General features: G+C 53.3%; 1 protein-coding gene and 1 long non-coding RNA gene across 7 annotated transcripts in view; one reads left to right on the forward strand and one right to left on the reverse strand.

Annotated features, from left to right (window-relative positions):
* The window catches only part of Pak6 (p21 (RAC1) activated kinase 6), a 30,491-nt gene extending 15,144 nt beyond the window's left edge, over positions 1-15,347 (reverse strand). Inside the window, exons 1-3 of one of the 6 annotated variants that reach the window (XM_060371743.1) lie at positions 14,927-15,347; positions 13,593-13,675; positions 2,154-2,261 (exon numbers count right to left, since the gene is read on the reverse strand). The gene's annotated coding sequence lies outside the window, so the exon portion shown is untranslated. Of the gene's footprint in view, positions 1-2,153; positions 2,277-2,688; positions 2,791-13,592; positions 13,676-14,165; positions 14,388-14,462 lie in introns of those variants that run through there. The other 5 variants (XM_060371742.1, XM_060371740.1, XM_060371744.1 and 2 more) reach the window with 5 other exon arrangements.
* LOC132649021 (uncharacterized) lies at positions 3,381-5,610 on the forward strand. The gene is made up of 3 exons (XR_009587410.1): positions 3,381-3,545; positions 3,892-4,153; positions 4,250-5,610. It is a non-coding gene; the product is annotated as an uncharacterized LOC132649021 (long non-coding RNA).
* Positions 15,348-23,382: the final 8,035 nt, after the last annotated feature.

Below are 23,382 nucleotides of genomic sequence, written 5' to 3' on the forward strand. Positions count from 1 at the left end.
TTCTGTCATCCCATTTGTGTGACCCAGGGAGATGAAGTAAGTCTGAATCCTCCCACCATTCCCACACTGCAGGCCCCAGAGACTCCCAGGAGAGAGATAATGTGTTGTTTAAAAGAATACGGTGGAGCTCATTCAGCAGCTTATGTCAACACTACTGCTGAATGAGAGGCTGAAGAGCAGGCTGGCCAGCTGAGGACAGACACTATTGACTTGGGCCTTGTCTGGGCCCAGTTCCAAACCATTCTAACAGTGCTGTGGTCCAGCAGCCGCTTACTCCAGCCCAGCCCTCTGACCTCTGCGTGCCGTACCCAAAGTCCCAGTCTTTTCCCATTCTGCTTCTGGTGCACAGCACTGGGCTGGCCTGGGCGCTAACTCTAAGGATGGAGAATGACACATTCAGGAAGCTACAGGCCAGGGCCCTTCTTATTGGCAGATTTCGACCGACAGAGCCCTGGTACTCAGGACCTTTCTACAAGAACCTCAGCAGTTCCCCAACCACAAGACTGCTTTACATTTCCATGGCCCTTAACTTTCCAGATCTGTTTTGTTTACCTGCTTGCTTTATGCTCACAGAACCACTCTGAGATAGGTGGAACCTTTTTTGCTAACCTTTTCTTTCTCTCTCTCTCTCTCTTTCTTTTCTTCCTTCCTTCCTTTCTCCCTTCCTTCCTTCCTTCCTTCCTTCCTTCCTTCCTTCCTTCCTTCCTCTCTTTCTCCTGACTGTCTTAGATCTCACTATGTAGACCAGGCTGGCCTTGAACTCACAGAGATCCTCTTGCCTCTGTCCCTCAATTACTGAGATTAAAGGCATATAATGCCTGCCATGAGCCAACATGCGGTCCTAGGTGCTTCTGATCCTTGCACTGAGTGGTTTGTGTAGCTCTTCCCGGCTCCCTGTGACAAGTGGAAACTGGAGAAACTGAGGTTCTAAGGAAAGCTGCCCTGCTTGACTGCACCTGGAGAGGTGGGATCCACAGTCCCTCGGCCTCCAAGCTCCCCCGCCATGAGGAGTGCCCAGAGACATCAAACAGCCTGCCCTGCCTCACCGCCGCTTAGAGCAGAGATGGACACAGAAGCCACAAGCCAACGGTGCCTGGTGTCCCAGAAACACCCGAGGTAAGGGTCTGCTCGGGTCAGGTGGTGAGCGTGTGAGAATGGGTATGCTCTCCCTGTCTGTGAAGTGGACCTCCTTCCAGAAATGGTCCCTTCTCCCACACTAGCGGTGGTGAGTTAGGGTCTCCTATTATTTACCTTCCTCAGACCCTCCCTCTGCCTTGGTTTTAGGCCCATCATTTGTCTCAAAAAATATCACTGTGTTCTCCAAAGCCCCCAGCTCAAGGCAGCTTAAAGCCTTCTGGCTGAAGGCCGGTGAGGTGGCCTTCTGGGTTGTTAAACATTAACCACTCCAGCTTCACATTTCATCTCTTCGATGAGGACAGCTTTATCGTCACCATTTTACACTGAACTCCACTTCACAGACATTAAAATTTTTAGAGAGGAGGTAAAGCAAACTTGTCTAAGGACTCAACAGCAGAGTGTGTGTGTGTGGAACCATTTGGTTCCAAAGGTTGTGTTCTCAGCCCACTGTCCGATATGCCTGGGGACCCCTCCCCACCTTCACACAGAAAAAAGCCAAAAGAACCTAAAAAGTTACTAGAACGTGGCAAAAATACAGAGCATATGGCTATAGCTAGCATCCCAGAAACTCTTGTGTCTAAGCCCCTGGTGATCCTGGCAGCTGACCCCACGGACAAGCTACCCTCTGAGTGTGGGAAAAGCTGGAGCCCGTCGGCAGAGCAAGCGTCCCGCATTGATCAGCACAAACTTGAGTTCGCTCCTGTCTTTCTCATCCCGGGGCATCTTGCATGCATTCCGTGAACCCGGGCTGTCAGACACTGCCTTGTCCAGCCAGTTATCAAACCCGGTGACATCAGAGGCTGGGCCCGAGGCTGGGCGGGCCATTTGAAGCCCTGCTGGCCTACCATGTGCTGTAAGGGGTTGCAAATGACTTATCAGGCACACTCCACGGTTCAGCAATGGCACCTCCACCGGGCCACCGCCACTGCCTCACGAGGAATCCAGCTCAGGAGGGCCCCCTGGCCTCCCACTGTCCCTCCCAACCTAGCTTCTGGAGCAGCAGGTTCCTCACTCACCTCCTGTGGCCTTCTCGCCTCTCCTTTCACCCTTCTGCGGTCAGCTGTCTAGAGCATGGAGGAGAGACAAGATCCCCAGGACCTTCCAAAGCCAGTCCTCCGCCGGGCCTAGGTAGAAGCACACTGTGATCAATGTAATTAAGTGTCCCCGCAGAGCCTGCGGCTGGCTGGAGTCCAGGATGTTGGGAACCGCACCCCGCCCGCCTAGCGACAGAGCCAACTCGGGTGCCTGCTGAGCCGCAGACCGAGGAGCTGGAGAGGGTGGGGGAGGGGGAGCGCCGCGCCGCTTCCGAGGTCGCCCCCCGCCGCGTCCCCCGCGCGCTCGGTCCCCGTGCGGCGCTCACGCCGAGGTGGCCCGCCGAGCCCAAGGGCCCCCGAGGTCCCGAGGCCCGGGCCAACCCCGAACTTCGGGGGTTGCGAATCCGGGGCAGGGGGCGTGCGCGCACGAGCAGCCTGGTCCCCCCGAGGGAGTCGCGATCCCCGCTCGGATCCCGGGGGATCCCCCGGCCCCTCCGCGGCGCCCCGGGGCACCCACCTGCCAAGCGGGAAGCCGCGCAGAGCACCGGAGAGGTCCCGGCCCGCCCTCGGCGGGAGGGACCTCGGCGCGGGCACGGTAAGGAGGGGCCGCCCGCTTCACCTGGAGCGGAGTAGTTGGACAGCAGGGTGTGGCTTCAGGTGGGACACCGAGGGCGCCGGGGCTCCTGGAGAGATCGCCGGGGCGCTCGGGGCTCCGGGCTCGGCCTCAGGGGCGGCTGCACGCCCGCCGCCTTCCTTCCAAGCATCTCTGGGCCCCTGCGAGCCGCGACCTCCCCGCGGCGCCATGCCGGGACCTGGAGGATCTGCTGAGCGGCTGTTGTGCCGCTGGTTATCCTGGCTTAAGTCCTGAGAACTTTCTGTGGCTTTAAGATTACAGGAGAGGGGCTTTGGGGGCGAGATCGCTCTCAGCAGCTTATTCAACAAAATAAGAAGCCGGGCCAGGGGTCCTCTACCTGGCTTGGGGGAGGGGCAGTGACCACCTGGCTGTCTCCTTCCCAAACGGGGAATGGAAAAGAAGGGAAACACCTGCTAGCCCCACAAAGGTCTATGTCCTGTCTGGGTGCAACTCAGACCTCCATGCTCTCAGGCGTCCTGGAGAAGGGCGCAGGCCCCAGTCTGGTGTATTATAGATGCTTCGGCAGCTGGTCACAAATTCTCCCAGTGACCCGCTCGACACATATATTTCATGCCTCTTGGTTGTTTGCTGTCTCTCCTTTCTCCTCTCTCTGTCTTTTCTAAGTGGGGTGTGTTTCCTCTGGACGTTACAAACAAAACCCTGCCTTGTGTGGCCAGCCAGGAAGCCCTTGAAGTGATGCAGAAATGGCCTCCCCACGAATCGGTCACCCCAGAGCCTAGGTACTTCGCCTGATGTTGGCTAGAGGAAGAAGTTCTGGGCTGTGTGGAGGGAAGGGGGAGTTTGGTTGCTGTGTGTTTGAACGAACCCAAGCTGGAATGAAATGTAGCATTGACTCTAGAATCAACCCCCTGAACTACTCTTTACTGATCCACAAGTGTGCATTTGAATTACTGTCTTCTCATAAAATACCTTTACGCGCCAAAACCGTGGCTCTAAGCGTTAATTTTGAACTGTTGAGCTACAATGAAATATGAATATTAGAATATTATCGGAAATCAACTGGTATCAAATTTGGTGTATGCATCTCCGAGTAGCTATTGACCAAGTCTTGTCCTTTCTTTACAGGGAATAGGTTTAGAAAACCCTGGGGTCCCCTCCACCCTTGGAAGCTGAACTGGGGCCTCAAGAAAGGCAAGGGCCCCCAAGCAAGATGCGTCAGGAAGGCGATGGCTCCACCCCTGATGAAGTTAACCCAGCCCGCCATCAGAAAGATCGCTAGAGAAAAGGTCCCGCCCTCAGGACAGGTCTACACTGGGGCACCTCTCGGGCTCATGATCTAACATTTGTGCATTTCCCGCTGCTGCTACGCAACGTTCCACTGCAGCAGGTTGGATGATGGCCCGCAGGATGGGCTGACAGAGATAGTCGGGGTGGATTGAGAGGCTGACTCCTGCTTCTCTCTCTCCCTCTTCCCTGTGCCCAGCTCAGCCCGACCCCAAAGGAGAGAGCAGGACCGTAGCATAGAGAATGCTAGCAACAGATTGCGACAGACGGTTGCCTCCAGCGTGCACGCACCTCGCTCCAGGCCTCTTTTCCCCACCGTGGTGCCAAGAACACAGGACACCAGGCCTACACTCCCCGGAGGAGACTTGGTCTCTGGCATGGCTCTGTTGCAGAAGGAGTTTATGTGGTGCTATTCACACATCAGGCAGGAGCCTTGGAGAACACACAGGTAACACCTGGAGAAAAGGCTCTCGGAATATCGGCCAAGCCAGCCAGCACAGTCAAGTGCCTCAGGGTGGTACATAAGGGTGGGGTGGGCACCACCCAATTCTCTCTCAGCCAGTGGCTGTCGGGCCTGTTGTAACATCTGACCAGCACAGCCAGGGCTGAGAGCCCAGGTTAGGGCCAAAGAGGAAAGATATGGATCAACTTGTGGTTTAGAAATACAAACACATTATCCTTCCTTGCTCAGAACTTGAAAAGCTTCCTAGGAACCACCAGCTTGCTAACATCCTATCTCTGGATGCCTCTGCCCTCCTGACAACAGTAGTTATCACACCTGCCAATTACTGAGTGCTTCCTGTGGGTGGAGCCCCGGGCTTAGCTCTTTTTCACTCTGTCTGGTGGAAGCACCGTCCCAGTATTATTACTTTACAGGTGATGAAACTGAGGCATACGGTGACTGAGAAAGGACCAATTATTCCTGCAATTCGAGCAAATGTATGGACTCTCCCCACCCACACATACACTTAACACATTCATATGTTGAGGCCTAATCACCAATGTGAAAAGGTTATTAAGAGGCAGAGTCTTAGAGGTGATTAGCATCTGAAGGCCCCCTGCAAACTCCCCCTGTGGTTAACCCCAGCCAGCACTCAACCCAGAGAGGCAGAGACAAGTAGATCTCTGTGAGTTCAAGGACAGCCTGGTCTGCATACCCACTTCCGGGACAACCAGGGCTACAGAGAGAAGACCTATCTCCAAAAAACAAAGAAACAAGCCAACACCGCCCAAGGAACTGTCCTGGCTAGCAGGGAGATATTCTACAGAGAAACGCTTATGCCCCTCCCTTCCAGCAATCAGACTATGAGGTAGTGGACCACAAAGAATTATGATTTTCTGCTTGAATTCCTTTCTATGGGAAGGGATAAGCGGAAGCCCTGGTGCCAGTCAGAACTTGCCTGCCAGGGAGGGACTTCCTGCAGATCCAACAACCTGTCTGCCCACCTAGCAGGATGTTTCTGAGACCCAGACGGGCTACGGATGTGCAATACCACGCCTTGAGGAGGACTAGTTATAAATTCCCCTGCCCTTTATTTAAAAACAAACCTGTCAGTGCCCTTGAAGATGGACTTGGGGGTCACTGGATCCCTTCTTTCGTTCCTCTTCCCCAATGTGGCCATATTGAATAAATCTTTTTTTTTTTTCTGTACTCCCATCCCCCATTACTCCTTTCTAATAGGCATTAGCAGTGAGGTGGTTATGCCTAGCTTGTTGGGGCTGACAGATCATGGGCTTTTACCCTAAAAAAAAAAAAAAAAAAAACAAAAAACAAGCCCATAACATATCATGGGTAGGAATTAGAGCCCTAATGGGAAGACCCCAGAATAGGCCCCAGTCTCTAGCCAGCTGGTGTTTTTATGAAAAGACAACCATTTATATACCAGGGAACGGGCCTTTACTGAACACCACATCTTCAGGCATCTGAACCTTGGACTTCTGAGCTCCCAGAGCCCTGAGAAACAGTGTTGAGTATGAGGCACATGGTCAGTAGGATTCTGCACGGCAGCCAGTGGCCGGTTATTGAGTGGGAAAGCTGTCAGTATATGACACAAGTATATGGCTTATGAGCATCTCTTAACTCTGGTGCTCAGATGGCCCTGAGGCCAAGGACAGTCTGGACAGCTGGCAGTGGGAAGGGGCAGACTGATACCACCATGCAGGAGGGGTGAGTCCAGGCATAGGGAGATCTCCACCCCGAACCTCCATAAGCGCAAGGCAAAGGTAATCACTGAATCCCCTGCTAGGAACCAGGCACTAGGCCTCACCAGTCATGAGTCAACACCCTGCCTGCGGATCCTGCATCTAGCTATCTATCCATCACAGACCCAAAATGGGCTTGACATGAGTCCCCACGTTCAGAGACTACTGGGGAGGCGGGCATCGACAAGCCTGCACACTGCAGGGAAGAGGAGGGGTCCTGTGGAGACTGGGCTCTAGGAGGGGCAGTGTGCCCGCTCCCTGGAACTACCCGTCCCACAATCAGGCACTCCTTGGCGAGCATCTGTTTCCGCTCCTCTCTTCTAGGGTGTTCCGCATGTATCTCTTTCTGCTCTGGGATTGGTTCTGGCTATCGCCCTTTCCATGACAGACCACCCACACATTGGCTAATGGGACAAGAGCACAGTGCATACCCCTAAGGGCAGCATGAGTGGGGGTGGGGGTGGGCTAACCTTACCAGATCCTTGGGTCCTCCTGCAGGAGGAGGAGACAGGCAGAGTCTAACTCTAGACGCCATGGGTTCCCGCAGGACTGGAGCTCCTTGTCCCGTCTAGATGTCCAGCTTGACCTCAGCTTTGGTTTCTTGATGTGGATAATGGGGGAAATTTTACTCTCTTCCCTCGGGAAGATGATGAAGCGATGAGGTCTAAGCATTTGGAGGTCCAGTACCTCCAAACAGGATGAAAGCTCCAAATGGCTGCTTTCATCCAAGCAGCCGATGTAAGAGCAAGGAGACTACACAACACACACACACACACACACACACACACACACACAGTATCCACAGACCTTCCACAAAGAGCAGTCAAGCCCACTGTGGTATCCCACAGAGCAGAATCCCAGGATTCTTCCAGAAGATGAACTTCCCGCTACTCCACCAATTCAACAGGTCTATCTACTTCGGAGCCTAGACCAGAACCCAGTCCTGCCTGGGGTCCAGTTAATGTTGGGATAAATGCATGGGTGCCCACCTCATGGGACCATCCATCCATTTGCTGCTGGGACAAGCAGCATACAATTCGCATACCGGCCTCAGCAGAGGGAAACAGCCTCACCCACAACATTCTTTCTCTCTCTGACTACTTTTTCTCAAATTCTGACCCTTCCTAGATTGCCCTCCAAACAAACACTGACAGTGGGAGTTGAACTCGCCAGACCTTCCCAGGGGCCGTGGTAACCTGAGATGAGTCTTTTGGGAGCACTGGCCTCTCTGCAGACCATGGCAGCCTTCCCGGGTGCACGGACTGTGAGCCGAGCCATCCTGGGAAGGCCTGGGAGAACAAAGCCATCTCTGCAGTAAGGTCGCTCGCGTTAGACACATGATGAATTCATTTAATATCTTTTGGCTATAGCTGCTTTGCAGGCTCCACTATTGAAGGCCTCCAAAGTTCCATCCAAACGCCTCTCGCTGGCGCTTCAGCTCTCTGGCTGCCACCGCTCCTGGCTGAACTAACGGCTGGAAGCACCCTTGAATAGAGCCCCTTCATTAGTCCCTCTCTCTCTCCGCTGGACCTGCAGCTGCCGCCCCAGGTCTGAGGCTGGGGCAGGGCTATGACCGTGGCACCCTTGGGTCTGACTTTCTGAAAGCGACAGATGGTGGATGACAGAATGGGTGTTGGGGAGATCTGTGCCCGGCCAGATGAGGACTAAAGTGTCTCAGGGAGTATGATGTTGACTGTCCAAGTACCATCCCAGTTCTTTGGATAGAAGATCAGATTTAGGGTCTGGGATGTGTGGTGTCCGGGGCGCTCTGACCACGGGACTGATATTTGAAGGCATGACTTGCTTCACTGCCACTTGGCTGCTCTGTGCCTGACTGTTCGTTCCCTCTGGCTCTTTCTTTTCCTAGCCCTCTGGCACATACTGGGCAAAGCTCCTGTTTGCTTACTGTGACCACTGACAGGGTGGCCACGCCACTGTCACGCCCATGGCTGTGCCCCTGCTTGGCCGGTGGATAGTGGGGAGGTGTTCCCCCCATTGCTCTTGCGTGCTTCGTAGAGTCCTGAATATCTGCCTTCTCTGCCCTACCTGCTGTGAGTCTGGCCCCATTCTTCCCGTAGGCCGACACTCCCCCTTCACCCCTCCTTGCTGGACAATGGACCCACCATCTTCTTCCAGCAAGTTTTACCCTAAAAGTCTTTTTGCTGACCTGAGACCATGCTCCTCCTCCTCCTCCTGGGAACTGACCTCTGGTGGTGATGGCTACACACTTACATTCCTTCCTCGGGAGCTAATAGGATGGCTCAGGGGGCAAAGCACTTGCTGTGCAAGCAATCATGAGAACCTGAACCCATACCCGCTCCCCTGCCAAAACCCACACAGAATGTATCCCCAGCTCCTGGGGGAAGGCAGGACACAGGTAGACCCCCAGGGATTTAAAAGGGGGTAGAGGGGGTTTGGGAGATGACTCAGCACTTTAGAGTTCTTTCTGCCCTTCCAGAGGACCCAAGTTCAGCTCCCAGCACCCGCATCAGATGGCTCACTGCTGCCTGTAAGTCCAGCTCCAGGGGACCCGCTACCTTCTCCCGGCCTGCGTGCACACGTGGCATCCACATACACAGGCACACACATATGCAAAACTAAATTTCTAAAAAACAGACAAACAAACAAACAAACAAACAAAATACTAATGTATAGAAAAAGTAATGAGCACACCAGCATATAACACACAGACAGAAAAACAGATAGACAGACAGACAGACACACACACACACATACACACTCCTTGCTAGAAAGTAAATATATACTGGTGAAAGGGTGGCCTGAGGTATCCCTCCCCGATATGCCTCCCCTCCCCTCTGCTCATATGCTCTCAATTCCAGATACTGGCATCATTGCCCCCTTCATGGCCTGAGGCTTTCACAGCCTGCGATAACCTGGGACACACAGCTCTTGAGTCAATCCAATTACAAACGAGTTAGATCTGTTTATTGGCCAGCGGCCTAGTGCAGTGCCTAGGAACGATGTCTGTCCTTGGGGAGTACTTGGTTAATAAACGCAGGCCACACTGAGGCACCATGTCGAGCAGGATGCGGGGTGAGATGGCGGAGCGCAGGCCCCTGTGAGAACAGCATGCACAGAGCAGGAGCAGCGACCTGTCCAGCCTCCCACTGTCAGGCCAAAGCACCTCCCTCAAAATCATCAGGCTACCAGCCATTCCTGCCTGCTGGCCAAGGGCGGGGCTTCTAGTTAGCTGGGTGACCTCAGAACCCAGCCTTTTCTCTCCCTGCCTGTTTTCCTCTATAAATCAATGAGAGTTGGATTAAACATTGTCCTTTGTCTTTGAAGGCCCTGCAGCATCTAAAGAGGGCCCGCTCTTTTACGGATAGCCTTTTCGCCCCAGGGCGACTTGGACTCTGGCCGAAGAGCTGTAGTCTAACTGGTCCCCTAGCTCCTTCTACCTCAGTACCCTCTTGTACAATTCCACATGATGCCTCATTGGAAGCCGAAAGAAAGAAAATGGAGCTGGAGATGCTCCAGGCCAGGAGACCAAACTACAGAACCAGTCCTCCCAGTTTCCACTCTGCTGATGCCGTAGCTTTTGGGAGTCCAGGTGCCATGCAGATAGCATTGAGCAAGGTGACTGGTTTGTTGCTATTTTCCCTGGGGGACAGTGGGCTGGGCCCCGCTGCACCGAGTTCAGAGGCAGAACAACGCATAGCTCACCTAAGGTTTCCGCACCTAATTTCCTCTCTAAGCACTCAGGGAAGCCCCTGTCCAAGCTTTGGGAAGCCTGAAGGGAGGAAGGACACAGCCACTGTGCTTTCCCTCATCCAGAGGTCTGGGGTCCTAGGAGACAAAAACAGAGCACCCCCAGGACAGCGCTGTCTCATTTGCTGGTTAAACAGGGCGATAGAATCGTGTGCCCCAGAGGAGCCCTGATTGTCCAAAAGTGGACATCAGCATCCCTCTGTAAATACTTGGGTCTCCGAACTGCACTAATGCTATAATGAGCTTTTATAGACATTACTGAGCAGTGTGAGTGTTCCTGGTCCCCTTGCTGGGGCCAAGGTCCTGTGGCCTCTAGCCCAGAGGCCACATGATTTCTCCCAGCTTAACAAAAGAACTTCTCATGTTCTGGGTTTGTCTTTGTTTCTAGATGAAATCAAAGGATGGGGGTACCTTTTCTCAATTACTAGGACATGCAACCATTTGGTAGAAAAAGTTTTAAAAGGTCTTAGCGTTGAGCATCTCCAAGTCTTTCATCTCAGCGGTCCCATCTGCACGGAGCCTTCCAAGCTTTGGAAGGAGTATCAGATGGAGATGGTAAGGACACAGCTCCTTAAGAACCGCAGCCACCATGTGAGAAAAGATGTTAGGCTCAGGCAGAAGCAGCACCAGATAGTCACGCCTCTTCTCCATCCAAGAGCCCCGTCCAAATGATCAGGACCCTGAACTCGGGACCTCAGAAGGAACTGTTATCAGTAGCCCAGGGGACAGTAGGCAATTTGCTCTACGGGACAAATGGATCTGGTATTGCTATTCTCCCTCGCTTTTTGGGGGCCTGGATCCATCAGCATGGTGATGCTTTGGCTTCTCTCTGGGGGAGAATCTTCCACAGACACCCAGCCATCCTTTCCTGGGTCTCTTCTTCCCAGCACCTTGATCCTCTGATAGTCTCAGCAGTTTCCATAGCATCATAGTTACCCCTCAGCAGTGGGTTGGGAGAGGAGACTGAGCCGGAGAGACACGGTTACCAGAAGCAGCCGTGCAGGCTGACACACACACTCTGCATGGTGACTGTGGTCCTGCCCCGGCTGACTTACCCCTGAGCACTCCTTGCTGGGCCTAGAGATAGGAGTGGCTTCCACCTGTACTTTTCACTCAGACCTTAGGGGATTTGTGTGTGTGTGGGGGTACATTTTTATGAAGTTCTAGTTCAGGACTGGTTGGAATTCATAAATTATTTGGACTGGATGAGTCATGGGTGACTTCAGGGAAGGCAGAAGGACGAAGCCACCTAGTCATAACCCCGCTCTGTGGCTCAGCTGGTTTCTGGTGGCCTTGACCCCAGGCTCAGCTTCCCTCTACATCCCTCTCCCGGTGGCCAACTTCCCCAGGCCCAGATCTCTCTTGTTTATCTCCGTCCCACTCCCTCTTCGTTACTTAGTAGCCAGGCAATCACTAGAGGCAAGCCAGTGAGCAGAGCCACAGGCTTGCTGGATCTCACAGCGCACCAGGTGCTACAACCGCCTACTGGGAACCCAGTGCAACAGGGTTGAGAGGTGTTTGGGTCGCCAGGGTACCAGCCTCACAAGCAGATCACTGTCCTTATCACAATTTACTGTAAAAGGGAGTTCAGCCCTCTTGCCTTTCTGCCTTCTGCCATGCAATGACTCAGTCAGCACAAAGGCTTTCGCATTGGCTCAATACGGGCCCTTTGACCGTGAACTTCCTGGCCTCCCGATACAAATAAAGCTCCATTGTGTGTGAATTACCAAGATGTGCATACTATGTTGTGGTAACACAGATCAGGCTGCGATGCGAGGGAAGACAAAGCCTCCTTCATCTCATTGGCCCCATTCTCAGCGTATGGCTTCCTGGACCCAGAGTCTAAGTTATAAAAGAGGTGGAGTCAGGAACATAGTTCACAAACTCAGGAGGGCCAACCTCGCTTGAAAACTTTCCATTTTCTAGGCTGTGCCCCAAGCTGCTGGCTAGCCTCGCTTCTACCAGGAGACTCAAAGAAATGAGTTGTTTTGTTTGTTTGTTCGTTTGTTTGTTTCTGCAACCGCCTCCCTACTAAGGCTGGCTACGAAATGCCCGACAGTGAGGTTTGCGGGGCCTCAGTACCACCCCGTCTGACCACCCACTCGCCTGCTGGGTCTTCAGCCACAGGTCTCCCAGGAGCCCTTTCTGCCTTCTGCAAGGGAGACATCCTGCACTGGAGGCACCTCTGGGCCGCGTGGGTAAGGAATGTCATCTTTTAGTGTCTTGGTCTCTTCCTCGACTGGCTCTGCCAGTGCCCTGTGCCAAGAATCTCCCACGGAGACGGATATGGTCAGAAACCAGCCCAGAGGCTTCACTGAACCTTCGGAAGCCCCCAGCAACCTGCCCATCTCCCAGGGGCCTGGCTTCTACCCTAGGCTTCCTCCCGGCCAAGCCAGCTGCCTCCCTATGGGACCGCCGTTTGCTTGGGTACTCGCCACTCTATCCCCAGCTGGGTCCTGGCTTCCGCTCAGCTCTGCAGACCTGGAGGCTCCCAAGGTTAAGAGTCACCTCCTGGGAGGAAGCAAGAAGCCCTTCTGTAGCCTGGTAGTCTCCTCCTGACTGCGGTCCTATGTGCTCTCTCTTCCGGGACAGGGTCATGTTAAATGATACATAGAGCATGCTGGAGCCGCCCTGGCCTGTACCTTCCCCGTGCCTGGCGAATCCCAAGTGCATATTCAATGTATCGGGGGAGGAGGAGGGGTCACCAGAAAGGTTATGCCATCCTACCTAGGTGCCCTGCAGGGACTCAGAGTTGCCAAGTCAGATATTTGCAGAAGGGTTTTGCTCTTGGTGCCAACTGGCCATTGGATTCCAGGACTTACCACCAGAAAAAAAAATGTGGGTAAAACTGCCCATAGAAGGGGGAACCTTCTTGGCCCAAAGGCCAAACCTCCATCTTACCTAGGTGAGTTCCCAAGCTTGCCCTGGGGACTCAGTTTCCATCAGAACCAACTTAGGGAAAGACAACCTCCCCCACCCCCAACACACAAACCCAGAAGAAACGCAGACTCCTCTGACCTTGGCATTCCACACCAGAGGCTGCACTGCATTAGCCTTGCTCCCTGGAGCATGAACCTGAGTTCGTGGGGCCTGATGGGCGCCCACCAGCTAAGGAGAGCTAAGCCTCTGAGCAGAGGCTGAGAGCCCAATGAAGATTAAGGGAAACAACGGCGTGTCCCAGCGCGGGCCCCTGGCCCTGGCCTCACGCTGACTTTTAGAGCCCGGTTAAGTTCAGGGAAGGGGAGGAAGCCAGCAGGCAGAGGACGCACCATAAATATTTGTGAAATGACTACACCAGGGGCAGGTGAGAAGGGCTTCTTGGAAGGAGTCCTGGTGGCCCTGGCTTGGTCTGGTAGGAGCAGGAAGCAAATGCGAGCACTGCAGAAACAAGCCCGGGAGGCCGAAGCTGGTTTCCACAGAGCTGTTTCAAAATCTACTGAAGAGGGGCTGGCAAAGAGTCAGGCAGCTCAGGAATCTTCAGTCCAGGACCTCACAGCTTTTTTTGTGACATGGCGTGAGCTTTTCTGGCCTAGGCGAGGAGTGGCCTCCATGGATGGATACCCCGTCCCCAGCTCAAGAACCCAAAGCTGCTGCCACAGTGGAGGTCTTACCTTGGTGCTCTTTCTGGAAGCTGGGCCTCACCCTCTCCCACTGCAGGCCGGTGCTTGTTGGGAGCCTGGAAAGCTGCTTCTACCTTGAGGCAAAAATTAAAAAAAAAAAAAGGAAGAAAAAGGAAAACCTCAGTGATTTTCTCCTTCAGCCTCCTTTCTCCGGAAGGTCCCTGATGGGTGTCATCTTGTCTCCGTGGGCACAACCTCCCTGCCTGCAGCAGCTTACTCACCGGTGTGCCAAAAAGCCTGCCAGTGGGGGTGGGGGGGTGGGGAGGAAGGGGGCCTACACCCCTCTGCCTCCTGACACTTTGAGGCATGCCTGGAATGGGGTTTTGGGGTGGCCCCCAGCTGAGCCCCAGACTGTAGCTGGCTCACTGAATGTGACTGAGTTCAGCAGGGGACATACATGGGAGCTGACCAGCTCTGCACGGGAGAGTGACAAGATCTTGGTAGGAAGGTGTTCCCTGAGCGCCCTGGGGCCTGTCCGGAAGGCAGAGCACTGGACCTGCAGCTAGCCCCACACCTTGTAAGTTTAGCTGCTGCACATGGCCGGGCCTCAGGACCACTTCCTACCTTGGCATCTGGCCATGCCTCCGTCCTGTGGACCCAGCAAGGGCTTGGGCCTGCCTGAGCAGGCAGCTGTTCCTCAGTCTGCTCAGGCCATGTGTTTGGTGATCCTTCTCCCCGGCATGCATTCAAGCCCAAGCCCTCCCCAGCATCCGTCAGGATCAACTGCTCTCAAGTCCTCCTCCCCAGCGCTCTGCTGACCAGCCGCCCGTCCTCAGATCTGGCTGTGCGCACACCCTGTGACACGCCCTCACCCTCTCTCTCACACACACACACGTGGGTCCACACCCAGTACAGAGCCACCTACCTGCACAGGCCTGCCTATGCCAATCCAGCCTTGCTCTCCAAATACCAATGACCCTGGAAGCCACGCGTTTTTACAGAAAGATCCCCTTGAGAGGTGAGCTCAGAACCAGCCCGGAAGGACTCCGGTCGGTGCGGACCAGACTCCCCTTCTCTCCCAGAACCTTCAGAGGACACCCAGGCAGCCCAATCACCATGTCTGCTATTGTATTCTGCCAGCTGCCGTCTCTCCCTGGGCACCTCTGGCTCCCTCGGTGCCTTCCATGTCCTTAGAGGGTAGTGCCAGCCTCCCAGCGAGTTCCATCTTCCTCCAGGCCGAGGTAGGGAGGGGAGAGTTAGAAGGGGCGGGCCTCAGGTACACCTCCAAGTTTTCCAGCTCCCCAAATAAATCAGATGGCAAAGGGGGGAAGGAAGAAAAGCCAGGGCGGGTGGCTGACTCAGAGGCGGTGGGCCGGCTTAGTCACCTGGAGAGCTGCTGGCTGCTCCCGGAGCTGGCTCCGTCAGGAACGTCAGGAACGGAGCAGCGGCCCTCCCCCCACCTGCTGTGGTCCGCGGCTGCTGTCAGGAGGAGCTGGCGTGGAGCTCCCCCCCCCCCCCTCACCCGCGTCTCCAGGCTGCGGGGCAAGCGGCATCCGCTCCCGCCTTCCTCTGGCGAATCAATCAGGGCCCAGCACCCCCAGCCGCGGTGCACCCCTCCTTCAGCCTGCACCCCAGCTCACTTCGGGATTTCTCCATTAGCTCCTCAGGCGGAGACCTGCTCCTTTAGGGCGCGAGCAGCTCCAACGTTGCCTGGCAATTTTGATATCGTCGGGGGTTGCCATGGGGAGGAGGGTGATGTCATTGACACACACACACACACACACACGCGCGCGCGCGCACACACACACATACACACACACACATACACACAAAAACCCACTGAATTTACAAATCAGCTGGGGCCGGAGCTATTTATAAAAACACGTTTCTCACTGCTTTCCTTTGATGAGGGGAGGGCGAGGAACGGCGGAGGGGTGGGGCTCGGGGAAGCTACTGTGTGTGGTTCACCTCACCGTCGTTCCCCAGGAGCCAGATCTTCTTTGGCACTCCGCCAAGCCTAAACCCCCCATCCCCGCCCCAGGTTTGCAGCTGTGAGGCTCAGCCCTGCAGGCGTGGCCACAGCTGGGCTGCACACCCCTTACTGGTGCTCATCTGGTTTTGTCCTAAAGGGCAAAAAGGGTGAGGATGGAGGATGGGGGAATCAGCCCCGTGGGTACGAGCCTTCCCTTTCCCCCTGCCCCAGTTTCGTGACTAGAACAGCTGCAATGGCTGGAAAGGAGACGTGGGCTCGAAGGATGCCCACCTGAAGGTTCCCTGTTGAACCTAGCCACTCTCCCTGTCTTGAGCCTGCTTCATTGGCTGTTTTTATTTTATTTTATTTTTTCTCATGTCCACCTGGGAAGTGCCCAAGATCCAGTCTCGGCCAATTGTTTGTCTTTTCCCTGTTCCCATCCATCATTCCATTGTAACACCCTCTCTCTGTGGCTTCCACTAAGCTCTGGTAAAGGCTAGCCTCAAACTGTGTAGCACCTGCCCCATTGTGGGTTGCCCACCCCACGCACTGCCCAACATATGGTTCTAGACCCGCAAGTGCTGACAGGGAAGATCTGGGGGTTCTTGATTCTAACTACCCGATGCCCACGGTGCCACTAAGGTGTACATATTATTTTTAAATATTCGTTCTTAAAATTTGGCTGACACCCCAAGCTCTGGATTTTTAATCTTGGGGTCACATCTCAGCCCGGCTGTTCATTAGCTGAGTGACTTCGGCATGCTGTTTAACTAACTGAGCCTCGGTGTCATCCTCTATAAAATGGAGACAATTTCACCTGCCTCCCAGGATTGTGTGAATTCAGTGAACAAATCTCCCAGCTCCAGGACTATTTGTCCCAGAGCTCAATAAACACCTGCTTTCTTCTCAGTTGGCCTCTGTCGTTTATTGCTCATTCTTATCTCCCCAGTCACCAAGTTAATCTCCTAAAACTATGACTCCCAGTCACTGCCTCTGAAAAGGTCTCAGGCTGTACACGGGGACAATTTCATCACGGACGTTAAAATCCAAATCCAAACATCACTGAGGGGCCAGCAGGAAACTGTAGTGACAATACTGGGATTTTTTAGTTTCTTTAAAAACATAGCAGTGTTATACGAATGTGTTTTCATTCTAACCCCAGATGTGGGGAAACGGGGCTGCTTCATAGCAGCTGACTGTGATTTGCCTCGTGCTCTAGCAGAGGCCTGGCTTTGGCAGCTGCAGATAGTTTCTGGAACTGTGTGATGTTTTGATTTCTGGGAAATTTTCAGAGGTTATTTAAATGCTAAAGCCCTGACGAGTGTGGTGGGTGGTTCTTCTTCATTCAGGGGGTTGGCTGAGGTTTGTTAGTGGTCCCCGATTAAAGAAGAAATTAGATTCAGGGATCTCTCTCTCTCCTTTCTCCTTCCTTCTCTATCTAGTGATAGGGGATGAAGTTAGGGGAATAAAGGGCGAGAAAAAGAAGAACCCACAAAGGTAGCAAAGACCCGCTACAGGGAACATTTCTCTTTAGCTAGGTAGCAGCTCCTTTTGGGAAACTGTGTTTCCTTTTAGTCACTCAACATGACACTGTGGGGAAGCAGTTATAAAGGGCCGACCTAGGCTCTAAAAACCAGGCAGATGCAAGTGAAGTCAGAAGGAAATCTGTGGTGTCTCATACTTGTAATTCCAGCACCCAGAAAGCTAAGGCAGGAGGATTACTCTCAGCTTGAGGCTTGTGGTACATAAGGAGCTCTAGGCCCGCTGGGGATACGGAGCATCTGATATCTCTCTATTGTGCCTCCTTATAGTTGTATTGTTTATGATCAGAAAACAAAACAAAACAAAACAAGGAAAGCTATAAAAAGGCTCACAAATAGGGAATTCACTAATATAGGATGGTATTTTCTCGTGCAACCAAGTACCTGGATACTAAGGAAGGATGGAGTTAGGCCAGCAAAATGGCTCAGTGGGAAAAAGTGCTAGCCACACAACCCTGACAACCTGAGTTAGGGCACCAGATCCCATGGTAGAGGGAGAGAAGTTGCCCCCACATGTGTGCCCTTGCATTGATGCTCACAGGAACATGCATACACACACACACGCTAAATAAAATAAAACTTAAAATTGTTATCTTTTTCCATGTGGGGAAAGAATGGCAGTGACAACAGAGAAAAAAAAAGACACCAACTTGCTGCAAGACTATTGGAAAACATCACCTCATGTTCACTGAAAAGTGAAAGAAATGTCTATACCCGTTTTTTAACAATGAACCCCCACACTGTTACCGTGAGATGGGATCTAGTGACTCTTTGACTTTTCTTCTTAAGTTTTGACTTTTGCATTATCTGAAATTTTCACTGAGCATATTTTTTTAGTTTTGAACACAAGAAGGGGGCTGGAGAGCTGGTTCAGAGGTCGAGAGCACTGACTGCTCTTCCCGAGGACCTGGGTTCAGTTACCAGCAACCACATGGTGGCTCACAACTGTCTGTAACTCCAAGGTTTGACACCCTCATACATTCATGTAGACAAAACACCAGTGTACACAGAATTTAAAAATTACTTTTAAAAATAAGCAAAAAGGGCTGGAGAGCTATCTCAATGGTTAAGAGCACTGGCTGCATTTCCAGGGACCCAGGTTTGATTCCCAACACCGCATGGCAACTTGAACCACCTGAAACCCTAATTCCAGGGGGATCTGACGCCCTCTTCTGGCCTCTGTGGGCACCACACACACCTGGTGCTCAGGCAACCATGCAGGCAAATGTTCATGCACGTAAGATAAGGACATAAGCTTACAAGGACATACGCATTAGTTTAAAATTTCAAATACAGAATGCAAGGCTAACATAGAAACCCACAATCTGCTAAAACACATACATTTGAACATTCCCCCTCATTTCCATTTTAAGGCAATGTGGGCATATGAAAAAAAACAGGAAGAGCAACGTAAAGATTGAGGGTGGGTTGTTGATTACGCTGTGTTGGAAAGAATGAATAATTGGTTGGGATAACAATAAGGGTCTCCCTCTTTAGGAAATGTAACATTTCTAAGTTCCTGTTGGCTTACAAGAGGTAGCCAGAATTTCCGATGAAACTGTCAGCAGCTGTGACCCAGACAACTCTCCCTTATGCTACAATCCCAGCAGGCACAGATAACAGCGAGTACAGGAAGAGAACAACACTTGACACCTCCCCCTCCCCCTCTGGATCAGCCACGGTCTTCAAACACCACACTGGCCCCGGGATCCAGGACAGAACGGAGAAGTCAGGCCCTCAGGGCCCCTAAGCGGCAGCACAGACCCCAGTCTCCACAGATGCTCACACCTGGACAAAAGACGCTGGGGAACACCTACTGCATCCTCTGCCAACACCCTCCCCCCCCCCGCCCCCTTACACGCGCTGGGCCTGAGGAGATTCTGATTGGTTGGCTCAGGTCATGTGCCCACCTCTCTGACAAAGCGGAGGGAGATTCTGCTATGCCTATGATGTGGGCTGGAAGATTCGTATGCTACCTACCATTAAAGGAGAGGGGACTAGGGGCCAGGCTATGGGGAAAAAAAATTAAAAAATTGACCCCCAACGACAACAAATACACCAGGCCGGTCACAACAGCTCTAGCGCTTTTTCTAATTAAGGTCAGTTCCTGAGTATGTGAGCGTGCAGTTGCTGACTCTTAGATTCCTCACAGCGTTGGAGACTTCTGGAAACCGATGGCCTGCACAGACGGAGACCAGTCCTCTCTTGAGTCGCATGGCTGGGAGCTGCGGTGAGATATATGTAAACTCGGGTCTATACCCATGAGCACGCACGAGCTCACGCACACACTCATACACACGTGCACATACGCACGGGCCGAATCTAGGAGGGACCTGCGGGCCGTAGGGAGAATTCCTGAAAAGGCTTGGCTGCCTGTTGCAAGTGAGAGGTCTCAGATATCCCAAGTCTGGCTGGTGGCATGCCCCGTGCCCTCCTTACCCTTCTGGGATAACCTCTCTCACTCCGGGTAGCCTGAGAGCTCTCTAGGACAGGACAGAGCAGCTTGCCGGTGTCATTTAGTTGAATGAATGAGTGAGCAAACATCTGAAGAGGACACATGATTCAGGGCTCAAATGGATTCGAGGAAGCCCCACCCCTCCTTCTGAAGATGCCAACTGCCAACTGCAGCCCTGGGAGATGAGGTGACTCAGCGGAAACACAGAGGAAATTTGGGGCGGTCAGGACTTAAGTTGCCCCTCTCAGGGGCATGGTTCCCCTGACTGCTGACAAGGCCCGCTACAGAGGCAGCCCTGAGTGTGATGTTTCGGTAATTCCATCAAGGCAGCGGCAGTCCTGTTCTTGTGGACATTTTGGCTCTCAGGGATCTGCCGCAGCGTGAGTCAGCCAAGCCAGTGTCCTTACAACTTCAAAGAAAGTCTTTCACTTTGCTCTCTTCGGGGTTTTTTTTTTTGTGAATGAACAAACTCAGTAGTAACTGACTTTACTTCGCAGGATAACCGCTTGTGCCGGCACTGCCCCACTTTGTGACTTTTAAACTATCGTTTGGGGGTGCCCTAGGAAAAGCCATGCCAATAGTGAAACCTGAAGTTCTCATAAACCAGTAGGTCCAACATTTCCCTGAGTAATAAAAATGTTTGGATGCAAACTTTGGGGGTTCTGGTGTGTCCAAAAACTTCCCCCTTACAGCCCCAAATGTCTAGATCTTCTGGTGCTTCCACACACTCCCACCCACCTTTCCTAGGCCTTTCTGCTGACTGAGCTGGGCTTGTCCCCACCTGCCTACCCTGGCAGGGCCTAGAAGGAAGGCACAGACTTCCTGCCACACCCAGCCCAACCCAGGGCGAGCTTGAGAGGAACAGCCAGGATACACGAGAAGGTGTGGCCACTGGAGGCCTATTCGTCCATCTGGCACCTCAGAGCTGGCCTTCCCCTGGCCTGCAGGGGGCTAGCCCAGGGTGGGGGGTTAATCAGGTATCCAAGGCCACAGCTCCCAGTCTAGGGAGTTTGCTGCAGAGGGGAGAACCACTTTGTCTGTTCAAGGGGTTCCTAGAGGGAAGGGGACCCCAAGGCCCTGTTGGTGGGGTGCTCTGGGTCTCTGGTGTGCTCTCTCCTGGCTCTGCTCCTGCCCCTTCCCTGTGCGATTCAGAGGCCAGAAAAGCCTGGTTGGCAAGACTGCCACCATTCTCCATTCTAGATTCGGATGCCAGGGGCAGCAGCTTACAGAGTGTCCTCGGGAACTCCCCCTCTGCTGACAAGGCCAACTGAGTGCTGGGAGAAGGGACCACCAGAGGCCACCTGGTAGAGGCCGATGTGGGCCACGCCCCTCCAGCCATGACCTTGCGGGGAAGGTTACTTCTCTTCCTGGAAGGAAGAGGAGGAAGAGGAGCCTTCCAATATACAGGGCTGGAGCTGTGAGGAACCTGAAGGAAGGCAGGGGTTACCAGAGACACCTCCACACCCTCCACGCCTCTGATTCAAGGAGCTTTTTGGTCCCAATGCTGTGGGGGAGGTGAGTCCGAATGTCACATGGTCAAGAGCGACCCTGGTAAGGGACTCACTCTCCTCCGGGGGAGGTTTCGCTTGGAACAGGGATTTTCAAGTAGGACCTTTCCTATTTAGGAGATGGAATTATTTGTCCCAGGACAAGGTGTGTGGAACTGTGAAGACACCGGCTTCGTAGGACGGAGGCCGCACAGAGAAAAGCCCTCATCGTGAGGCGGCCAGGCTCTCTCTACCTCCTTTCAGGACTGACTCCTGAAAAGAGCTGAGGCCAGTGCGATTACCCTCAGAGGAGGCTGCAGCTCAATGCCTGAAGAGCTTGTCCCATGTCAGAGAGGGACCGGCAAGCGCAGGCTCTGGGGTCCAGGTCGGGCCTTTTTCAGGGGCAGCTGGGGGCAGAGGCGAGGCTTGCTGAGGAGCATGGCAGTCTTTGGATGACACAGCGCAGGGTTGTGTCATTGTGCCTCCGTGGCTGGAGGTTTCAACATCTGTGGGCCAGGAAAGCCGGGAACTTGGGCCTCAGGTGGGAGCGGCTCTCCGTCTGTAGCTGTTCTGCAGCTGGCAGCAGGCCCAGCAGCAGCCTTACTTACTGATGGCCAAGCGTTTCACCCCCTACAGGGGAACCTGCATACGAGAGCAGAGCAGCGGCTCCAGGAGGGGCTGCCCACCGCTGTCAGAGCAGGGAGGAAAAGATGAAAAAGAAAAGCCTTTTTCGAAAGTCAGTGATCCAGATCCCGGCTAGGTGGCCTTGGAAGTGAGCGAGGCTGGTCCAGGGAGGGGCGGGGTTCACCCTGAGGGGTTAAGGCCATGTGGAGAGCTGCTCAGAAGCCAGCCGGAGGAGAGTTACAAACTGAAGTGCCAAATACGGCCTGGCTGAAAGCCAGGGAGCTACAGGTACTGGTGTTCGGGCCCCCTACCAGCGTAGGAAGGGATGGGCCTTTGTGTTTCAGTGCCATCGGCCTTCTTAGAACCTCCCAGCTTCTGCGAGGCCAAGGGCAGCAGGAAGCACGTGGGGGGGGGCAGCTCCTGCAACCCCAGCAACTCCGTAAGGGATGCAGCCGAAGGGAATTTTCTCCCCACTCGTACGACAGATTACTCACCCGGCTAATCCCTTATTAAACATGAACTCTTCTAAACCTCACAAACACCTCAGTGAACGAACCCTCCCGTTCGGCAAACACTTAGTGGGTGCCTGCTAACTGCCAGAGATAACTCAGCCAGGTCCCCATCTGCATGGAATTTGTAAGCTGGGCAAAAAAACAAAAAAAACAAAAAACGATTATCCCATTTTAGAGACGGGGAAACTGAGGCTTCAGGCAGTGGCAGAGCATAGCTGAGAAACCATCCTTTCTTCTCCTGGCCTTTTCTGCTTCCTAGCACTGTTGATGCAGCAAACACCATTGGGTGCCCTTCTAAACCAGCCTCGCCTCCCTTCTTTGTGGGTGAAGGCCACTTATCTGAATGGACACTTCTACCTATGTGTCCGGGAAGAAGTCCCCTCTGCACCCTGGGGATGAATGTGGGTTAGATCAAAGCCATCTTTAGAAACTTTCTTTTTCTCACTTAGGCAGGAGTTGGCTTAAGCCCCAGTATGTGACTCTCTGGCCAAGAGAGACGTGGCGAAACTGGGTTTCTGTAAGCGTTTTTGTTTGTTTGTTTGGTTGGTTGGTTTCGGTTTTTTCCCAGCTTCAAGTTGCCCAAACTGTGGTAGCCAACTGCTCTCATAAGGGGACCAGTCTGAGGCAAAAGCTACCTTTTAATGGCAGGACAGGAGGCTGGCAAGAAGCCGCTTTTTAATATACTGGCCTGCTGAGCTCCAGGCTTTGTTATGTGAGGTAGCCTGGCCTTTCTGATTTTTTTTTTTTCTTTTTTTTCGCCCCAGTTCCAGACTGCTTAACTCCAGGCAGCTCCAACTGCTGGCTGGCTGTGGTGGCTCCTGGACGCCCCGTCCACTGGTTTTCACTTTCTGAGTGTCCTGACATAGACCATGGGCTCTACATCTTTAGCGCTTGATTGTGGCTTTCCTTGAGACAGCTCTCTAAAGCGTCTCCTACCCCCGTGGCCCAGAGGTTCAGAGAGGTTACCGCTCTTACAGACCTGAGCTTGGTTCTCGGCACCCACACGGAGACTCATTGCCGGCGTGTCAACTTCCAGGGGCTCCAATACCCCCCGAGACAGTATGTGACCATACACATACAGACAAAAATAGCTTTTACACTTTTCTTTTTTGTGTGCATTGGGGGTGGCAAGGATCACCTATGCTATGGCTACTTGGAGGTATATGGAAGTCGGAGGACAACTCTGTGGAGTCATTTCTCTCCTACCGCTCATACAGTTTATGGATTGATCTGGGTTGCCAGGCTCGTGT

This window comes from Meriones unguiculatus, chromosome 18, assembly GCF_030254825.1.
Source record: "Meriones unguiculatus strain TT.TT164.6M chromosome 18, Bangor_MerUng_6.1, whole genome shotgun sequence".
Taxonomy (NCBI): Eukaryota; Metazoa; Chordata; class Mammalia; order Rodentia; family Muridae; genus Meriones; species Meriones unguiculatus.